Source organism: Eptatretus burgeri, chromosome 1, assembly GCF_056783735.1.
Source record: "Eptatretus burgeri isolate ZD-2024b chromosome 1, Ebu_testis_v1, whole genome shotgun sequence".
In the NCBI taxonomy this organism is placed as follows: Eukaryota; Metazoa; Chordata; class Myxini; order Myxiniformes; family Myxinidae; genus Eptatretus; species Eptatretus burgeri.
Genome location: NC_140961.1, coordinates 150818519 through 150835836, shown reverse-complemented (window position 1 = coordinate 150835836; position 17318 = coordinate 150818519). Strand labels below are relative to the sequence as shown.

Below are 17318 nucleotides of genomic sequence, written 5' to 3'. Positions count from 1 at the left end.
CATTCACAGGTTTGGCATTAGCAGTTTCAACATTCATTGTACGTGGATACATTTGCTGGTTCTTTAATATCTCAATACAATTGTGATTTTGAGTTTCCACCTGAATGACACCGCTTTTTCTCCATCCTAAGGTGGGTGGAAGGTTCCATAAGTCTCTCTCTCTCTCTCTCTCTCTCTCTCTCTGAAACATTCACTGGTTCGGTAATATTTATCCAATTGTGATTTTGTGTTTCCACCCATATGACGCCGATCTTTATCTGCAAGCAAACACATTTGTGGCTTCGGCAATTTCTCAATACAATCTTCTCAGTTTCCACTTGTGAGATTCCTCAATTTTTCGCTCAGATTTGCGGATTCAGCATTTGCAGTTTCACCATTGACCACATATAGAAACATCACTCACCTTTTGGTGAGGTCATCTGCAGTAAGTTTTTTTTGCCCAAGTCATTTAAGAACTGTCTGCCCATGCTTGTCGTTCAACTGATGGTGGCACAGGAATGTATAATTTATTGGTTTATTGTTTGGCATTCGCCGTTCACTCATTGTCTGTTTGCTTTTGAACACTTGAAGGAGTATCACATACCCTACCACAAAGGTTCAAAATTGCGAGGAAAAAAAACGAAAGAAAAATTCCCTCATCGAGAGGAAGCTTTGATGACCAAAGTAAACAAAGGCAGAGATGGGATAATGCCGACAGGACACAAGTACAATTAAAAAACGCTGAACCTCACAGAAAAAATGAGACAGTGCTGAGTTTAGAGAGGAAGAACTGACATAAGACATTGAAGCTCACAGAGAGACTAGCCAAAGTCCAAACTTCAGAGAGGAATAACAGGAAACACACTGGATTGGCTGTCTTTTAATGCAAAGAATTGAACTGAACACGTTGAACACAATGGACTGAACTGAACAATTAACTTTCATTTACTGTAAAATTCTCTGAGGAAATAATTATCTTGTACACCGCTCCTTCCCATATGCATGACGTCAACGATGAGCATCGAAGGAAGGGAGTACTGTACTTGGTTTTCACTCCGTTTGTTTCCTTTCTGGTTTGTTTGTTTTCTTGTTTGATTTTAAGGGCAATACATCAGCCATCCTTTGAGGTAGGAAGATGAAATTTGGGGGACAAAGGTGAAGTTGTGCTTTGGCAAAACTGTATTTTTTTGTTTTTTGATGAATAAATTAGTTGATTAATTAGTTAATTATAATCGATTTATTAATCCCTCATTTATTTTCTTTCTCATCTTGGCAATATCTTGGGCACTCTTTGAGCTTGGAAACTAATATTTGGACACGACAGTGAACAAGTGATTTGGCGATAAAAAGGGTATTTTTGATCTATTTATGAATCAATTAATTATCCATTTTTCGATTAATTAATTGTCAGAGTTACAGATTCTGATGAAACAGTGGTGGTTTATGTATGCTACTAAGCAATTGATGGAGAAAACAATTATTTTACGACTATGATTTATTTTAATTACTGAATCACTGAATCAATATAACTGAATATAATTAATCACTGAATAAATCAATGATTGCACACCGCTCACTCCAAATCCATCTCCATATGCTGCACGGTGGCATTGGTGGGGAATTTTTGATTTATTAATGAATCAATTAATTGATAAGTTATTTTCTTTCTTGCTTTCTGGGCGATATCTCAGCCATGCTTTGAGCAAGAAAGCTGAAAATTGGGGACAAAAGTGAAGATGTGCTTTGGAGAAAAAGCATTTTTATTTTTGGATTAATCAGTGAATGGATTAATTTCGTAATTATTATCTATGTATTAATAAATAATTTATTTTATTTCTCATCCTGGCAATATCTCAGGCCCCTGTTTGAGCGAGGAATCTGAAAGTTGGATGCGGCAGTGAACAAGTGATTTGGCATTAATGAAAGGTATTTTTGATTTATTGATTAATCAATTAATTATTTAATTTTTCGATTGATTACTTGCTTTTCAAGACGTATGGATTCAGATGAAACATTTGTGGTTTTGGTATACCATCAGCAAATTGATGAAGAAATTAATTATTTTACTGTTATTATTTATTTCTTGAAATATGAAATTAATCAATTAATCAGTAATTGTACACCGCTCTCTCCCAATTCCGACTGCATGTGTTGCAACGCAGCATCGTCGGGCGCCAAAGGCGCCCAGGCGATGTCGTGCACTGGATAATTGTTTTTTATTTGTTTTGCATGGGGGTGGTGTACTTTGTACCAGTACTTGTTATACAGTTCCTTTTTTATACTTATACTGAACAAAGTTCTCATATGGTGAGCATGTGAGGTGACACCATTATGCTCCTGTGAAGTTTCCCAAAGGCGTTGTCAGGTCTACAAAGATCCTCTTAGCTAATGCAAATCAATGTGGCTTTCCACAAAAAGAACAACTATATTTCAGGTTAAAACATGGCAAGTTTAGAAACTACCAGTTGGTAAAGTGTACCTGTCATTCGGACATGTTTATTGAGGTTGTACTTGACTGATGGAGAGACTTGCCTGTCCCAGACACATGAGAATTACAACCTGGATGGCCCTCTTTGCCATTATTTTGACATTAGGTCTCACTGCTTGCTATATTCGATTGTGATTGTTTTGTGGGCTGCAGATTATAAATATTATGAGCTCTCTTATAAATACAAGGAACTTTGATGCAAAAGGGGGTCATTCAGCCTATCAAAGCCTGCACCATTATAAACAAATTATGGTTTTTGCCTGTACTCTATTATTTTTTTACATGTTGAGAGTCAAGCAAGGAATCAGTATGTACCATATTTGGTAAGACTTGTCTGGGGTTCAATTCTCCGACCTCTCGGAGTCAGAGTGGATGCTCTAACAATTATGCCACCGTTCAATTCACTGACCTCTTGGAGTCAGAGTGGACGCTCTAACCATTATGCCACCAAGGCTGGTAAACTTTAAACAAATCAAAGTCCCCACATGTTCCTTTGAACAGCAATATTTGTCTTGAAAAGATGGCTGCCTGTCTATTACAGTCCAGTCTAGTTCAGACCTGTCCAGAAAATACAGAGCAGCAGTCATAGATGCAAAGTGAGAGAAAGTAAACACAATTAAAAGTATTTTTACAAAGTTGTAGATTTTTAGTGACATGTATGCTCAGCAACAAAGGAATTGAAAGCATATTTTAAAATGATTCTGAGTAATTTGGCAGATAATAAACATTTTGTTTATTTTCATGATTATTTCCTGCTTTCTTGATGAAGTTGTTGAATTTTGGTGGCTTGTCTCCACAAAACATATCCCTTTGTTGACCGGTAGTACAATGGACCAATAAAGATTTGGTGTTGACAATCTCGCTGCCCAGTGAAAAAATGCTGACATCAAGCTCTGCTTCATTATATTTCAGATAAGTTACACAGCAACATGCAAATGTCTAAGTGACAAAAAGGAATATCCATCTTTTCTTCGCACTGTACCAAGTGATGCTTTCCAGGCCACGGCAATGGCTCGTGTTGTGTCTCATTTCCAATGGATTTTTATTGGAGCATTGCAAAATAACGATGATTATGGACAACAAGGGATCGCTCAATTTGCAAATGAAGTGGAAAATATCGGGCATTGTCTCAACTTCATTGAAACGCTTCCAAATGTTGACGAAGTGGATAAAATGAAGCATCTTGGTGAGGATATAGTTATAAATTCAAAAGTAAAAGTGGATGTTTGAAATGTATTAAACACATTAAAAAAATACTTGATAAGTAAAGAGCTGCTTTGACAAACTATATTTTGGGGAGCGCACATTTTTTGCATTTAAACAAATGTAACATTGAAACTGCTGAAGGTTCTCGATTAGCAAGAAAAAATTTATATTTTGTATTTACAATCTTTTATGACATACATCAATATATACATCTTCTCACGTAACATTTATGATGATTATTTTTGTTGATTAAGGTATGTCTGAACATATTATTATGCTTTTGTTTGTCTTGCTGTTTCTCTCACCTGATCAATTCAAACTTTCTGAGCTTTGGAAATTTCCCTGGGCAAACCAGTTCAAGCTTAATCTTACCATATGAATAGTGCTACATACTGTACAAGGTAATCAGTAGTTTTCTTGAATACAAGGCATTGTTTTTAAGATAGCATAATCTGAACATAAACTTGAACACGGCATTGACATACTCAGTTATGCAAACCGATTTAGTCGACAACATAGAATGGTCATAAATGTTTGCTTCCTTTCTGCAATATTTTTTGATAAATTTTAATAAATACTTCAACAAAATTGGAACAGAGTGATTAAATGTTAGATTCTAAATTGTATTTGTTGAAATATTTCAGTTAAAATTATAAAGGTAGAAAACACTAAATCTTTTACTGCAGGTGACATTGTTCAAAAAAGTAAAGTATCAGTGATTGTTGTTTTCAGTGGAGAACGTAGTTTTGGTCCTTTTGTTGAAGAACTTTGGAAAATAAACATTACAGGAAAAATATGGATTGCAAGTGAGGATTGGGCAACTTTCAAACCATATGCATCTGAAAGACTTGCTCACATATTTCAGGGGACCATTGGTTTTGCTCTCCAGCGAGGTTCAATCCCAGGTTTTCATGAATTTATTGTAAATCTCTGGCCTTTCTTCCAAAATTCATTTTCCAAATTTGAAACAGCTTTGCCACACAGCAAAAATACTATTTTAAATGCTGCATCTGTAACAGTGATAAGGAAAAGCAATCATGTTGCAAGTTATGTTCAAAAACAAAGGGAATTCTATAATAATTATTATAATCAAACAATGCTTGCAATGTTTCAAAGGAACTGGACGTTTTCCCATGATATTGCCTACGATAATAGTTACACTGGGCACAAACAAAAGAGTAGTGACAATAAAAAGGTGAATTTTTCATCTTTGAAAAATAAATATAACATTGTATGGAAAACAAGACAAACTAAATTTCAAAAAGATTGCTGTAATGTGAAAACTTCAGATAATGCATTTCTTTTGGAATTTTGGGAAATTGCTTTCAACTGCTCCTGGAGAATTTCAACAACGAAAGTGCAGTCCTGTACTGGCCTTGAACATCCCTGGAACCTTAAAACTGAATTCACGGACGTGTCTCATATGAGAGTGACTTACCATACCTACACAGCTACTTATGCTGTTGCTCATGCCTTGCATGATTTGCATCGATGTGTTCCTAATTTGAGCCCTTTAAACAATGGTACATGTGCGAAGATTACAAACTTTAAATCATGGCAGGTAACAAATTGTGCATTTACATTCATGATGCTTGATTAATTATTAACACCCGTCGGACTTGGTTAAAAACAGAGGCTTATGGATTTGTTCTCCATTTTTGTGTCCATGCGTGCATCCGCAAATATATTTCGGACATGCATGGTCCAATTTTATTCATACTTAGCACAAAGACAACAAATGATGCTCTACATATGCCCATTATTTTGTTGCACTATGCGGTCAAAGATGGCTGACTGGCAGCCATTTTAGTTGTAAAAAAATAATAAAAATAAACACGGTGGCAAATATGTCCTCGATCATTTCTCAGAAATGCATCTACCAATGTTGTTAAAACCTGGCACACAAATAAAGAATGATGGCTTACATATGCATGTTAATTTTTTCCCCGAGATCAGATCTAAGATGGCTGACTGGTGGCCATTTTGTTTATTAAAGGTGTCCCCAACCATTTATCAGACATGCATGGTCTGATTTTGTTCAAGCTTCACACAAGCACAGTTCATGATGGCATACACTTGCACCTCACTGTATTTTGTGATCTGTTCAAAGATGGCCAACTGGTAGACTAGTGGGCATTTTCGTTTTAGATAAATATGGGCTCACCCATTAACTCTGTCCAGGAAAATTACTAAAACAATGTGGCTGTGACATTTTACATCTTTTTTTTAAACTTGTTCATTTGCATTTGAGGCCACTCAATTCCATGTAAATTGTTTAAAATTGACATATTTGTATGCATGTTTACATGTAAATGTGCCTGTTTATATGTAAATTTAGTAATTCTGATTACATTTTTATTTTTCTTTGGTTTAATGCTTGTGTTAATTATCCCATCCTGGTGGTTTTGCAATTGTGTGTGTGTATGTGTGTTTGTGTGCACGCGCGCGCATGCACGTGTGTGCGCGTGCCGTGTGCACTTGCATGTGTCCAGGTTGTAACTTTATTTCTTTTTTTTTAACCATTTGAGCTTTTATCATCAAATTTTCAACAAACCTTTATCATGAGAATATGGACAAAATAATTAAATATTGTCAAAATGTGAAAAAACAAAGTCATTGTAACTACAACTGGCCTTTATTAGCCCCACCGCAGCATGTCAAGTGTGAGACACCCTTTTTTAATTTCCTCAGTGTTTCTTTATTTATTTACCATTGAGCTTCAGTGTTTCTGTCTGGGCCATCATATTTTTTTTTTACCAATTGAGCTTTTGTCATCAAATCTTCAACAAACCGTTAGTATAAGAATATGGAGAACAGAAATAAACAAAAATGTACATTTTTTTAAAACTTATTTTCATCAAGTTTTGTTTGAATACAAAGTGGCTGCGGACAGGCCTTGCATTTTGAGATGCTTTCACGTTATGGTTTCAATTATGATGGCTATATAATTATCAATTTTATTAAAGTTAATACTGTGGGTTTCTAAGTTTGGATAATATGGTAAATTTTAAATATTTGGTAAATAATGTTTATTGTGTAACTTGCAAATGCAATGTCTATGATATTTCTGTTATCAATTTATTCCAATCATTTTTATTCTCTTCATAAATATTCCAGCTTTTATACTATTTGAAGAAGGTCACATTCAGTATTAACAAGGCAGAAACTCTGTTTTTCGATAAAAATGGAGACCCTCCTGCAGTATATGAGATTGTGAACTGGCAGAAAAACAATGAAAGTGCCTTAGATTTCAAAGTTGTTGGTGCATTTGATTCATCGTATCCACAAGAGCAGCAGTTGCACTTTATTTCACAGGATATATTTTGGAATGATGGCTCGCAAAAGGCAAGTTAAAATTTTCTAATATTAAAGGAAACATTGATTTTCATTGCCATTAAAAGTGAATACATAGCCAAGTGAAAAAAATATATTTGTAAGGAACTCAATAATTGGTCTATGAATTTATTTCCAAAATATATTAAAATAATCTGTGTTCAAGGTTCCGAGCTCTTTGTGCAGCAATCCCTGCCAACCTGGAACACGCAAGGCTGCCCGGAAAGGAGAGCCATTATGTTGTCACGATTGCATTTCTTGCCCACAAGGGCAATTCTCCAATGAGACAGGTAAACTAAAAGAGGTATTGATGTTCTATAAATTGGATAGTGCTTGTATAACCAATTCGTTATGGAGCAAATGCTTATTAAACTGGACATAATGTTTTTTTGTTGGTGACGTACTTGTCAGTATATATGTATGTATATATATATATATATATATATATATATATATATATATATATATATATATATATATATATATATATATATATATATATATATATATATATATATGTCAGTATATATTTATTTGACACAAATAAGAGCAAAAATGTGACGAGTGTTAATTCTCGCAGCAAGATTCTTAGCCCATGTTTGAAAACACTCTTCCATCATTTTGCTTGCAGGCTGCATGGAAAAATGTGGAAATGCATGACATCATATATGTAATATATGTTTACATTTAATCTCAGTTGGGATGTGTGGTTCAAATGACAATTAAGCCAATCATTTCCCTGAAGGGGAATTGTAAATGAGCCTAAGTTTAATCAACTGCAGGCTTAACACCTGATGTCTGGGACCATTTACTGGTTTGGTGATGGTTCAATTGCCCTCAGACGATCTGGAAATTGATTTAAAATGAAGATGGTCAGCAACTACCACATCATTAGGGCAATAGCATTGGGAGGCCCTTTATCACTGGGGTTGGCAATGGTTGCATTATTGGCTCTGGTGATGAACACAGTTACCGGAACCTGCTTGGGTTGCTAAGTAAGGTGCACTTTTACCTGAGCCATCACAGAACTACAGTCGTGATACATCACAGGGCCAATATGTTTGCAGATGATGTGGCCATTGCCCAAACCTATCAGGTATGACAGGAGCTCTGACCTGCACAAAACCTCTCCCAGCACCCATACAATTGTATTTCCAAATTTCTTGATGAAAACTTGGTCGATTGAATGACAACACACCTGTCAACTCTCACGTTTTTGCAGTGAGACGCACGACTTTCTGTTAATGTCATGTTCTCACGTTCTCGCTGTAAATTCTCACACATTTTTATTTTATTTCTCGGCACCAAAGAATACGAGGTCTGGCTGAAAAGTAAAGGAACTGAGCCTGCTGTGTGCTCCACTTACACAACTTGAATGAATGGGTTGCGTCACAATCTTTCGCAACATTCCAGAAATACATATGTGAGTGTGTATATATATATATGTATATATATATATATATATATATATATATATATATATATATATATATATATATATATATATATATATATATATATATACATGTATGTATATATATATATATATATATATATATATATATATATATATATATATATATATATATATATATATATATATATATATATACATATATGTATCTTTTTCTTCTTCTTCTTTCGGCTGCTCCCGTTCGGGGTCGCCACAGCGGATCATCCGTATGATCCGCATAGTGATTTGGCACATGTTTTACGCCGGATGCCCTTCCTGACGCAACCCTGGTTGCCTCTTATGACACAGGGATAATATACATATATGTATATGTATATATATATATATATATATATATATATATATATATATATATATATATATATATATATATATATATATATATATATATATGATTGGTGATGGTTGACTGCGCTCATTGTGTGATTTTTTACAGGTCCTGCATTACTCGTTGTCTAGTCTGAGTCGTCATGCTATGAGTCGTAGTCATGAGTAGAGAGCCAATATGAAGTTTCTTGCCAAGCTTTGCAAAACACCTTCCGAATCCTTCGCAATGCTGCAGCAAGTCTTGGGGAAGAAACAATGTCACATACACGTGCATTTGAATGGCGCAAGGGGTTCAAAGAGATGCGGGAGGAGGTTGAAGACGATCCATGGTCTGGAAGACCTTCAACGAGCAGAACGACGGACATCGTGCGTGTGAAGCAGTTGTTGCACGCAGATCGTCGAATCACGGTGCAGCTCATTGCTGAGGAACTGTCCATCATCAAGGACACTGTCTGGTGCATCATAACTCAAAATCTCGAAATGAACAAGGTGTGCGCAAAGATGGTCCCCAAGCTGTTGTCTGAGGACCAGAAACAGCAAAGAGTCACTGTCTGTCAAGACATTATCGAGCACCTCGAGCATGATCCAGACCTGCTCGGGAGAGTCATTACTGGTGATGAATCGTGGATATTTGAATACAATCCTGAGACCAAACGGCAGAGACGTCAGTGGAAAAGTCCGGCATCACCAAGACCAAAGAAAGCAAGGATGTCGAAGTCAAAGGTCAGAGTGATGCTCATCGCGTTTTTGGACATCAAGGGAATTGTCCACTTCGAGTTTCCACCACATGGTCAAACAGTGAATCAATACGTGTACAAGGAGATCCTTCGGCACCTCATGAGATCATTCCGGGACAACGTGGGAGAACAAAACCTGGGTGCTCCACAATGACAATGCCCATGCTCACAGTGCCCTGAGCATCTGACAGTTTCTAGTGGAGAGGAACGTGCCAACTATGGAGCAACCCCCATATTCGCCAGACTTGGCCCTTGTGATTTCTTCCTTATCCCCAAGCTCAAGGGGGTGATCAACAAGACCCGATTTCCTGATGTGGAGGCCATCAAAAGGGCCTTGATGACAGAGCTCTGGAGGATTCCAGAAGAAGCCTTCCGGGGGTGCATCGAAGTGTGGAAGAAGAGGGTGGACAAGTGTGTGAGACTGGAGGGAAACTATTTTGAAGGGGACAAGCTGTGATTTCAATATATTTTTTGGAATAAAATTTATGTGAAGTCAGTCCCGTTATTTTTCGACGGACTTCATATTTACAAAATTATTGCATTGCGAATGGTTTAACTGATGTTGCAACCTTGAATACCAACTAAATCCATGTGTTTCGCGTCATTCCGCACTTCCTATATGAGAGACAGAGTAGGATTGGTGGAATTATCGATGACCATCCTGATCCAATGAAATATCTTGTTCCTGGGGGGTTCATTTTTCATGCAAAATCGCTGCAAAATACTGGGAAATACTATCAACATGCTGAAATACTACATCGTAATTACAACGACGATGAGTGTTCTACTTCCTGTGTCGCATTTGATCTGTTGATGAGAATAAAACAACTCTGAAGACGAAGATGGTTCTCGAGCGGTATTTGATGATGTAGATCGTTTCAGAAGTCAAGCATGAAACAATGTGATAATGTTTGACCACGTTATAAAAATGATCAACATGATGTGGTGCGAGTGACAGGTTATTAGCTGCAAAATGTCGAAAACCCAGTTTCGTTCAAGAACTTGAAAAATTTGACCTTTGCATAACATTTAAATGTCACAAAACAATGTTGTGGACATTAAAATAAGAAAACAGAATACGTGCTATAGGTTAATGGAGTTAGTTCGTCGAATAAGGTCGAAAACCCGGTTTGATTCCCACAACTTTGAAAATTTGATCTTTGTGAACTTTAAAGGTCAAAGGTCAAGGATTATGACCTTTGGTGCAAAACTTCCTCTGGAACATTCCAGGGATAATATAACGTCATATAGGCTATATGGCATTTCGCACTCCTCGGATTATCCATACTTTTATGAAATCAGCGTAAAAACAAACTTGAAGGGGGCGCCACGGGCAAGGTGTTTGAGATAGGGCAAAATGGTTTCAAGACTTTAGGTGGGGAATGACCTCAAGATTATGCATAACAAGTATTGTCATCCAAGCTCACAAAGTTTGGGCGGTCGTATTATTTTTATGTCAACATTCGAAATTTTCTAAGTTCGAGACATTGTGACCTTGAACTTGGGAAGAAAATGAAATCGAGCTCTGTGGGGCTATGCAGGTGCCATTGGGCTAACCAAATACCGAAACCCCTGCCTGATTCGACAAACCCGCTTGGAGAAGATGCAAATTGAAATTGGCTACCCCCTAAAAACACAATTCGCAATTTTCTAAGTTCGTGACATTGTGGCCTTGACCTTGGGGCGAAAATAAAAAAAATCGAGCTCTGTGGGGCTATGCAGGTGCCATTGGGCGAACCAAATACCAAAACCCCTGCCAGATTCGAGAAACCACTCGGAGAAGATGGATTTTCATGTCAAAATCGCAATTTTCTAAGTTTGTGACCTTGTGACCTTGAGCTTGTGACGAAAATGAAAAATCGAGCTCCTAGGGGGTATGCAGGTGCCATTGGGCTAAGCAAATACCGAAACTCCTGTCAGATTCGACAAACCCCTCGGGGAAGAAACATTTTTATGTCAAAAATCGCAATTTTTGAAGTTCGTGACCTTGTGACCTTGAGCTTGTGACGAAAATGAAAAATCGAGCTCCTAGGGGGTATTCAGGTGCCATTGGGCTAAGTAAATACCGAAACTCCTGTCAGATTCGACAAACCCCCTAGGAGAAGATGCTTATTGAAATCTGCTACCCCCTAAAAACACATGTTTTTTGGGCGCAGCTCTGCCCATAATGGGCGCACCATGCCCATTTTCAGGAAAACACAACTTGATCATGATATAAACCTCCCTTCAGAATTTTATCAGGATCGGATCAAAACCCACGGAGCTTTGCTCGGGACAGACAGACAGACAGACAGACAGACAGACAGACACACAAAAATAATGAATATAATGGTGACTTATTTTTTTCGTGAAATATTTTTTTCGTGAACCAGTATACTCTATGTCTTGTTTGTTCATGTCGTTGGTTCATTTCATTTAGTCCATACAGTGGACGAAACAGAAACAACATGATGTAAAAACCAATCTTCTGACTGAAGAAAAAAATGAATGCCTTTGGCCCTAGAATGCTGGAAATTGCATCTAAGACACACCAGAAAGCAAACGTTTTCTGAGGAAGCATGCTCCCAGACCCCTTCAGAGTTTTTCAGGTGCTTCACAACCTCAATTTTCAGTCTCTTCGTGATCTCACTGGGCAGATGTAACATTCTCACTCTTTTTCATAATTTGGGGTTCACAGGTCTGTGACTAATGGCAGTTTTATCATGCCCTCATTTGTGTTTGAATGATATGTCTGGTTTTAGGCAATTCAAATGGGTTTGCATGTGACATTTCAAGAACAACATGGCTGGTGTCACTCCAGTGGTATGATGGTATTTGAAAATTCAGGTGTGTTATCCTGGTTTCCAGGTTTCCTTTAGTTCATGGCAACCAGCAGTTGTTAATCGAATGTTCCATTGATGCTGTGGACTGATAAACTTGTGTTGCATGCCATTGTGAACCATGAATTCCTCCATTTGTAATTCTAAGAACAGGTCCTAATTGTTGTGAATGATCATACATGATAAACTTTGAATGGGGAAACATCACTAAAGTTTATCCACAGCATCTGAAAACGATGCACTCTGTGTAACATATAAATCTTTCCATTATGATTGAATTTGTAATCACGAGGAACATGTGCCATAGCTGGTGTGTTCCTGCAGTTTTGACAAGGAAAACAATGCTGAACATGCTGTTCAATGTTTGAATCTGGATTAGGCCACCAGACCTATTAGCGAGCAAGGGAAATGGCACTGGATTGCACTCAAGGAGATGGTCCGAAAGTTTCATTTGTAAGTGGTGTGGAACAATCACTCGCATCCCTACAGCAGGCAACCCATATCCAGAGTGAGTTTGTTATTTTAGGCATTATATTGGTCCAAAAATCACGGTCAGCATAATATGGATACCCCCAGCTTTGTTATCTCACACTATTTTTCACAGAACCAGGTTATGCCAAGTGTATGTCCGTTTCTGGATGGTATCAACATGACCATCATCAAGGTAGTTCGTCAAATATATCACACTGCCAATAAATGGAAGATTGCGGCCCTTTTCTGTTAATGGATAGTGAGTGAGTCATACCTTCAGCATTCAACATGTTAGAGGTGGTTTGATATGTACCATAGTTATCAAGTTCAGTGAAGTCGTGTCCAATTTCTGGTGACATTCAAGATCAGATTTCTCCTAGCATCCCAATTGCACTTGGGAAGCTCTGGCCTGGACACCTTGGTTGGAGCTGTTACCCCATCCATCCAGCACAAACCCTAGGTGTGCCTCTTCCTATTCTTCCCTCATCCATACCCAGCATGGTTGATTTTTCCAGCCTTTCGTTTTCTGCACACATGATGTGGCAAAGTCTGACAGTTTCTGTTTTAGCAGCAGCACTTCTAATGTACGCAGTGGTCTCATTTATTCAAGCACCGATTTGTTTGTTGTTCGTGCAATCCATGAAATTTTTAACATGCATCTTGAACACAACATTTCAAAACTGTCAATCTTCTTCCTTTCTTCCTTTGTCACTAACTATGACTCACATCCATATGTTGCAACTGGAAATACCAGAGCATTCACCATCCTCCCCTTGGTTTGTATTGTCACATCTTTTTCTTTCCAGATATTTGTCAATGCTGACATTGTTGTTCTCCCCAACGCTAACTGCCCCATTCATTTTTCCGACACATTTTCCACTCACTTCAATCGTAGACCTTTGAAAATGATCCTTTCCACTAATTTCACATGATCATTTCTAAATTTTTACATGTTGACATTCTCAGTTGACAAGATTTTAGTCTTTTTTATGTTTAAATAAATGCCAACTTTTTCACTTTCCTTCTTCACTCTCTGCTGCAGTTTTATCAAGTCCTCGTTACTTCCTGCCAACAGTGGTTTTATATTAAATATGGTAACCATAGGCCAAACGAGAGATTGATCACCATATGATTCATCATAGCATGAGATGCATATTAAAAGGACATCCATTTGAAAATAATAGTACTGATCGATATTTTTCACTCCAAAGATGATTCACAAAGCTTCGCTGTCCAGATACCTGCAGTTATTATCTGTGCGAGGTAATGTTTGTGCTGCAAATTCAACTTTGTTTTTCTGAATCATCTGGCACTAGAAAAGTAGCCATCCCCAGTGATGAGAAAATGAAGCAAAAATACCAATCCTCAGCGACAGGAAAATTTTAAGTTAACCATTCAATTGGAATTATTTCATAGACTTTAAAAAGGTTAATTGCGTTGCCCTCTTGGTTTCACTCAAAGCAAATCTCTGAGCTACTTGGCTACTCTGAGCAAAACCACCGACAGCAAAATGGTCGTGCAACATCGGGCGGTGGAGGCCGGATTTGTCTAAAAAGAGGGCAAAATATAGCTATTTTGAATTGTGTTGCAAAATGAAGATTGGTATTAAATCAACTTTAATCCAGATGTTTATGTTGATTTTATAGATTAATGGAAGAGGCAATAAAAAAAGTGAATGCTGAGCTTTGCCTGCATGCGAAGCTTTTCAAATGCAACGTAGGAAGTGGCCACCTTAAATAGAACAGACGAACGCACGGTATATAAATATATTTAACGAAAGAAGCACATTGACCCTATGACATGACACTGACGTCATAAAACAAATTATGCCGACACATCACCTCCATAATAGGATGGCATCTGTGTGGCACTCAGTTTTTGCAGCCTGAGATTTATGCCTTTATGGTCACAAATAAAGGAAAGCAAAGTTGCCAATCCAGATTTTTCCATTGTTATGAGCTAATAAGGACAACATACTGATGAATATTTCATTCGTGACCAGGCGAAGCTCTTTAATAAATAGTGATCGAACCCCATAACTTGATGAGGCAGCAAGGTTCAGATGGAGTCCAATCACAGCAGTTGCTACATGATCTATGAGTAACAAGTATCATCTGCCACACAAACACATTGTCTCTGCCCTGCTGATCACTGGTTAGGAGGTTTGCAGTCAGACTTAATAAATTTAATGAAAGGAGCACACTGACCCTATGATATGACACTGACGTCATGCACATAATTCAGGCCATCACATCACCTCCAAACTAGGATACGGTATGTTGTTATATATATGCAAAACATGTGGAGTGTGAAGAGCATTCCCCCGATTTCCATTGGACATAGTCTGACACCAAAGCGTCACCTCGAACCCAGAGGCCTCAGTCCAGCGACTGTCAAACAGATAAAGATTACGTGTTCAACATCAGTTAAGCATCAAACGGAGCCGCCTATCCGGATTTTGGTCTTATAGGTGTAGAACTATGTCGCTCAGCAATTAAAGGAGTGATCATGGATAATCTCCAAAGGGTGCAATCCATGAGGATGAGGAAATGCCTCGTCAAAATAGCCCAATAAATGCGGAAGGAAATGCGATCATAAACATTATGTCACGGTACCCAGTCTGTCGTGGGTCGTTGTCACTTCCCCTCAGCTCAGTGATTGTGTTTGTCAAAATCAAATATGGTGTTGTCCAATGTACGTTTCAATGTGTGTGCATGATTTGTGTTGCAGCTCCTCTATGATCCTCAGACATTGTGTAAAAAAAAAAAAATGTTGTTTAACTTGGGTAATGAAGGCAGTGATAATATGAACAGTATCCTGGCAACATATTACAAATGAAATCTCCATATGATAACAAACAGTCACAGGGATTCCTGAGATTTGCGACAAGTTTATCATTCTTCAGGTCTCACTTGGAATTTGGCATGGCAAATGTTTGAAGAAGATGGTACATTTTAGCACCATATATCGACAACAGGACTGTCTTATTCTTATTGTCACATTTGATGTTGTTGGCCTCAAAGTTATAATCCAGAGATCTACACGAATAAATGTCAGTGTGTGTGTGTGTGTCCTCCATATCTCCAAAACCATTAAACCATTAAACCCAAAACTTAACATGCATACGAAGGGAACTCGAGTGGAGTACAATCATGAAAATTTGGTGTTTGCGTTAATTAAAATACCCATTTTTGAGATAATTAACGGCCTTATTTAATTATATCCTATAGGCGCATCCTTGCTTATCTTGCTGGGGTGTCAAGTCACCATTTTGTTCGGCCTGCTCAACAATGCCTTGACTTGGAATAGGCTGCAACGGTATATTTATGATAAAGTGCTTTAAAATGTTGTTTGTTTGTTTTCCACTTTTCTTACTCATACAATCAAATCCCTTAACTACATACCTGTGAATTGCTGTTTCCATCGCTTTTGTAAGTGCAATTGTTTTCAAATTAGTAGCTTAGAGCAATTTTATGCATTATATGATGCGATTTTCCACGATCTACTCTCTGACTAATTCAGGTACATAATCAAAATATAATTTGAGTTTGGTAGTTCAGATCATGTGGGTTAAACAACTTGAAATCTGGAGTGAAATCTGAAAATGTTAAGAAATCGTGTTTAGTTTATTGCAGGTGTGTGCCATTACCAATCAGCTTGGAAAGCCAGCCATTCCTTTTCAACCATTTAATTGGAGTGCTTCATTTAGTGCTTAAGCCTCTTGATAAGTTCCCGAGAGTCGAAAGCGGTACAGTTCATGTCCCAATCGGGATGCACAGTTGGCAGCTGCTATAGAAGGCAGAGAAGTATACTGAACACACGAACATGGTAGTTATGGGTAGATTTGGATCTGTAAAGAGACTCTCCGCATGATTGAGTGTTGGTTGCAGGCACCGTGGTTGCAAAGTTTCATCCTGTATCTTATGGTGGTGATGACGGGTGGTGGAGATTTTAACTTTTAACCTCAGCAGCGTATGAGCGATTATATTTTTATTTTGTAATCGTGACTATTTCTAATAGTGGGGCAGATAACAGCAATTTATGAGAGAAATCGTGCAAATGATGATACAAGCATCAAATTTGGCACACTTGTTATCCAGGGGATTCTAATCAAATCTGTCTGATTGGCCATTTGAAAATCCAAATTTTGAAAAAGTAAAAACAAAAAAACTTCAAAAAAGTCAAGATCACGAATCACTGTTGGATTCTGGCTGAGATTGGTGAATGTTTCAGAAACATCATCAAAGACGTTCCAAGTCTGCCATGGAGTTTTCTTCCCTTTAACGTGGAAGGCAGACACGACGTCACATCCAGTGAACACATGGAAGTAGGGGATCCCTCGAGCTTTCTCAGGCCCTATTGCAGAAACTCCCTCATGGACTGGAATCCATCGCACCTTGGCTCCTTGACCAAAGGCAATCCACATGTTCTCAAGACCTAGTTCCTGTAAGGATGGCAGTACAGATATTGCTATGACGAGTACG

General features: G+C 37.8%; 1 protein-coding gene across 1 annotated transcript in view; it reads left to right on the top strand.

Annotated features, from left to right (window-relative positions):
* The window catches only part of LOC147035745 (extracellular calcium-sensing receptor-like), a 145062-nt gene that overhangs the window by 117925 nt on the left and 9819 nt on the right, over nt 1–17318 (top strand). Inside the window, exon 8 of the mRNA XM_085847225.1 lies at nt 7173–7296. The gene's annotated coding sequence lies outside the window, so the exon portion shown is untranslated. The remainder of the gene's footprint in view (nt 1–7172; nt 7297–17318) is intronic.